This window comes from Lissotriton vulgaris, unplaced genomic scaffold (assembly GCF_964263255.1).
Source record: "Lissotriton vulgaris unplaced genomic scaffold, aLisVul1.2 SCAFFOLD_1248, whole genome shotgun sequence".
In the NCBI taxonomy this organism is placed as follows: Eukaryota; Metazoa; Chordata; class Amphibia; order Caudata; family Salamandridae; genus Lissotriton; species Lissotriton vulgaris.
In genome coordinates, this window is record NW_028244393.1 from 561,936 (window position 1) to 567,445 (window position 5,510).

The 5,510-nt window shown below is 47.0% G+C and overlaps 1 pseudogene; it reads right to left on the reverse strand.

Annotated features, from left to right (window-relative positions):
* Positions 1 to 3,434: 3,434 nt before the first annotated feature.
* On the reverse strand, positions 3,435 to 5,091 carry LOC147667573 (uncharacterized; annotated as a pseudogene).
* Between the last annotated feature and the right edge of the window lie 419 nt (positions 5,092 to 5,510).

The following is a 5,510-nucleotide window of genomic DNA, read 5'->3' on the forward strand; positions in this document are numbered from 1 at the left end:
CACCGTTTTAGCCCACTCTGCCACCCCAGTTCAGACATGGCTATATGCAAATCAGTCTGACCCTGAGCCTCATGGGAACAGTCCAGTCCGAACTGCCAAGCTATGTCTTCCTGGACCGGAAACAAGCTTCCGAGGACCGGTTTCTGGCATTCCAGCCGTCTTCAGCCCGGCTTGCTGGACTGTTCCCATGAGGCACAGGGTCAGACTGATTTGCATATAGCCATGTCTGAACTGGGGTGGCAGAGTGGGCTAAAGAATGGTGATGGATTAAACCCAGATCTTTTGACTGGGTGTGAGTGTTTGATTGATTCAGATGCTCCGTCCATCACCACCCCCTTTTGTACCGATATTGATCATAGTGGCCAGGATATGAGTACGGAGGGTGGTCAAAGGTTGTTTGTGGATAAATTTGTCTTTAATTTGCTTCCTGAACTTTCTAATAAGTTAAAGGATTCTGAGAGTTCATGGGCTGTCTCTTCGTCGGCCCAGATATTGGCTACTGCACAATATTACGAGAATAGGGATAAAAATGAGAAGGATAAAGTGGAGAAGAAAACTAAACAAAGACAAAAGTTCTTTTGCAGCAAGCTTATCCGCCTTGTGAGAATCAGCCTCAGTTTCAGCAACCTCCACAATTTCAGAGATTGTTACAGAAGCCGGAGCCTTATGTTCAGCGATTCTTTCCTGGCCCTAATCAGTGTGCTTATTGCAGAGAGGAAGGTCATTTGAAGAATAGTTGCCCGGCTTTGTTACAGCGTGCGAATGGTGTATCTGGTCAGAGAGGTCGTGGTAGTTTTCAGCAAGCTCCTAGGGGTGGGGGATGTGGTGTGTTTCCCCAGAATGAGCGTTCCTCTTCCCTACAGAATTCTGCGAATTATTTTGACAGACAGAATGTTCCGAGTGGTCAGTCTGTCCAGTACTATGTTGAGGATTACTGTGTCGAAGGTGAGAGTTCTGGTTATAATGATAACTAGGACAGCCAAGGACAAAGTGAGGGAGTAGTGTCAGTTCCAGTAGACCAGAGTGGACCTTATGTTGAAGTGATTACATCAGGTGTGGTAGAACCTTTTCTTTTGGATACTGGTGCGATGAAGAGTTCTATTATGCACTCTAAACTTCCTGGCGCACCTTTGTCTGGCTTGACCAATGTTTCAGTAGGATTTTCAGGCGCCCCAGTTCGTAATACGGTTTCTAGTCCATTGTCCCTTTCGATTGGCCCTTGTGAATTGGAAGCTCCACTTATTTTAACGACTGGTTGTGGTGAGAATCTGTTGGGTTTGGACTTGCTGAAAAGATTGTATGCAACATTACATTGTTCTCCTTCAGGAGTACAACTTACCCTCGGTAAGAAAGTGATTTCCCCAATGTATTTGTCTAAGGATTGTTTGCCACTGGAATTGCGTTTGCTTCCTGATACACTTTGGGCTACAGGTCCAAATGATGTTGGTCTTTTGCGGATTCCACCTTATGTTGCCACCCTTAAATCGAATGCTAGGCTACCTCGTATTCCACAATACAAGATCTCGAGCGATGGCGAGCGAGCTCTTTTAGCGATTGTTTATGATCTGGTTGAGAAGGGTGTAGTTGAGGAAACGAGAGGTAATGTTTGTAACAGTCCTGTTTTGCCTATCCTTAAATGTACTGATGCTTCTCAGCCACCTGTGTACCGGTTTGTGATCGACCTTCGAGAGGTAAACAAGATAGTCGTGCCACAGTTTCCTGTGGTACCTGATATCACTGCTTTGTTGACTTTGATTCCTGCTTCGGCAGCTTGGTTTTCTGTCATCGATTTGAAGAATGCTTTCTTCAGTATTCCTATCGGTAAGGAGAGTAGGGATATTTTTGGCTTCTCATTAGGAGGCCGAAGCTTCCGGTTTAAGAGAGCTCCCCAAGGTTATTGTGAAAGTCCCTCCATCTATAGTCAGGCGTTGAAAACTCAGCTTGACGGTTTTGTGTTACCTGTTGGTGCTACTCTTATTCAGTACGTCGATGATTTGTTGATTACTGCTGATGATGAAAAGATTTGTAAAGAGGCTACTCTTTCTTTGTTGCGGTATTTGTCTGACCCTCATCATAGAGTGTCACCTTCAAAGTTGCAATATTGTCGCCAAGAAGTGACCTACTTAGGTCATCTCTTGTCGAAGGAGGGAAGGAGATTGACTCCAGAACGAATTCAAGCAATTACGCAAATGAATGTACCATCCACACAGAGAGAAGTGCGTGCCTTTTTAGGTATTACATCGTATTGTAGACAGTGGATCCCCAATTTTTCACTGTTGGCGAAACCTCTATCAGCATTGACTCTGAAAGATACTCCGCATCCTCTTCCTTGGTCTGACGAATGTCAGAAAAGTTTTTCTGAACTACGCGATGCATTGTGTTCGGCTCCTGTGTTGGGTACTCCAGACTATAGTAAGTACTGCATTTTAGTCTTGCCCTCACGTAGGCCAGTGAAGTAGGCCCAACGAACAAGTGGCCTTGCCTTCTGAGTTCGTGCATATATTTATTTGGGTTTTTCTGACTCTGTATGAACTGCAGAGAGAGTAACCCTTTCCACCTGAAACTGACCTTTTGCAAAACCAGTTTCACTAGCTGATCGTTGTTTGAGTTTTTCAATCACTGTTCAGGACCTCGTTAACCTTTAGTTTCCCTGCACATATCTTATCCTAAACAATATCTAAATTGTTTCTTTCCTTAAGACCTTCTTTTCTAAACATGGGCTTTTGCCATGCGTCGTGACTGCCATCTGGTGCTGCCTTTTATGTAGGCCTCAGAAGTTAGTCTGTGAGCAAAGCAGTCTGACCTATTGTGGATCATATATATATATTAACTAAGGAATTCTTCGTGCGCTGGAGTTAATTTCAGAAGCTGGCCTTTCACCTGGAATTGACCCTGCCAAGCCAATTTCCCTGCAAGATCGTTATTTACTTTCCCAATCACCATTCAAGACATTTGTTAACTTTTAAGTTTCTTTACGTTTCTGTTGTCTTGCACATTATCTGAAACTGCTTTTCTTTACTGTTTCTTCATTTCATGGGTTACGCTTCCAATTAAGGGTTTGTTCGGGCCTTTCAGATATTATTTAGATATGCCTAAATATTAACTTGTGGGTTGGGAAACTGTAAAATGAGCTTTACTGTATGATGCTGTGTGATGTCATGTATTTTCTATTGGTTGAATTTTGGTGCAGGGGCGTGCATTTTAAATGTACCTTTTTGTGTATAAATAGGGATGTCTCGCCTTAGTAAAATTGAGCAGTTTCTTGAGTTGTACACCGTGTTGTATTGCTGGGATTTCTGCTACTAGCTGCAGCTAATAAATTTGATCTCTGACGCCACCTAGAAGTATTCCGTGTCTCTGTATACCAAGGCAAGGGAACCCAAAGGACTTTGGGCGTGTCCCTGACGCCGCTGGGTATTTGAAAACCCGGTTCTTCACCTTTCCTTTGATTTTTTAATGCACCTGAACTTGGGGTGGGAAGGGTAACCACAGAATGAACAAGTGTGTTTGAATTTACATTGACCTGTAGGCCAGGTACACATTTTCTTATTAAATGCCCAGCAGGTTCCCCTCTTCACCCCTAGTCCCCCTGAGAAGTCCGAAAGGGCTGCTTTGTGTGGTGTGATTTGCTATCAACATTTTCCAGCCACACATTGACCTCAAATTGATCCCACCCAATGTCTGGGTCCTCCACCTTCTCTCATTGGAAATCCCTGTCATAGTCCAACCATGCTGTACCCCCATGCATTGTGTGTGCCTTCAAGATCTTATTCATGTAATACACCAGAGGTATTGCCAGCTCAGGCTTCTTCTCCAACATTACCGTTGTAAAAACCTGGAAACCAAACAGCCAATTTGTAATGGACTCTTCCACCCTTGGTCTCATGTCTCTGAAGGAACCTTCTTTCCCTTCCTTTTCTCTGAATTCAACCTCTCTCCTCTTAGGTCTGATCAACGAGAAAATATCTACATATTCCCCCTTCCAAATCTTTTCTCTTGTGTCCAGAGCGACATGTGTTGCCAATTTCCCAGGTTTAGATAACAACGTATCATGACCCCCTACCGCCTTAGGCCCACAACCAGAGTCCTTTTTCGAGGTCCCCACCGTCTTACCTGCTGCGGTCACTGGTGCCTCTGATGGGGCGGGGGCCGTTTGACCCGCCGCCTGACTGGTGGTGCCTGATTTTGTGTCCTGAATCTTTACAAGGAGCACTACCTGCTTACTAATTTCGCTCAGCACGCTCTCAGCCACGGATTTCGAAGCCCATGGTGCCACTGCCCCGCCACTGGGCTCAGTTCCCAACCCTGGCACCGCTAGTTGTCCCAAAAGAGTGGCCACCGAAGCTAGGATACTAGCTGTGGGATCCTGGGACCCCCCGCTGTGGCCTCTGTTTGTGGAAGGGGGGAACTACTGCCGCTGGTACTGCCCCGAGTGCAAGTGCCCCTCCCCTCATCCCCACTGGTGGTGGAGCTATTATGGCTGGTAGCACTTCTGATATTACACGCTCCGGGGCGTTAGGCCCTGGTACCAATGCCTTCAAGGCTACCCTGATTTCGCTAGAATGGTCCCCACATCATTCCCTGGGTCTAGTTGTGAAGGTGCTATAACCACCGGCATGGGCAATGCAGAGGTGCTAGGAACAGGCTGCCCCTCAGGCACTGGCTGGGGAGGCAGCCCTGGTACTGATGGTACTGAGGGTAATGTTAAGGGGAGGGCTGTGACCACTGGATCTGGCTGCAGGGGGACCCTTGCTGGTAGCGGGGTCTCCCGTACTACCCCTGCCCCTCCTGACACTTGCCCTTCTTATTCCCGCTTGCCCCTCCCTTGCCCTCGCCCCTTCCTTTGTGTTGTTGTATCCTAGGCTTCTGACTAGGGGGGGAAGTTGCTTTGGGAGGAACCCCATTCCTACTGGGGCAGTCCCCTAGGCCCGTCTCTAATGGCTGCTCCTCATCAGACACAGGGGCCTGCTCCCCCAGATCATCGTCTCTCTCCTCTTCATCTCTGCTAAGTTTAGCTAAAACCAATTTGAGTAGCTGCGCAATTTCAGGGTCCTTGTCCTTCCTCTTGTGGCTGCGACCCCCTGCTGGCATAATGCTACCCGAGGAGCCTTATCAGCGCTTACCCTAGCAGGCCAACAACCCGAATATTCCCCCCAAGCGTTCCAACTACGGCTCTAGTTCCTGCGCCTACCTCTAAACACTAACTGCTGTTAAATTCCCGCTGGAGGCCGAAAACAGCTCTATCCGCTGTGCGAACCTCGCTAATCAGTGCCGCTCGCATGGCTCCACAAATGCGCCTACCTGCTCGTGTAACTGCCCCAAATCACCTCTCAATGCACTTTGTTCTACCCCTCAATGTGACCGTCACTCAATATGACGTTTCCTAGGTCAAACAACTCAAATCCACATCATTTTTAAACCCCTGTAATAATTGATTGCACTGCAATGCTCTTTGTATGACCCTTCAATGTGATTGCCCCTCACTATGAGGCAGGTTTGGCTCCTAGGGA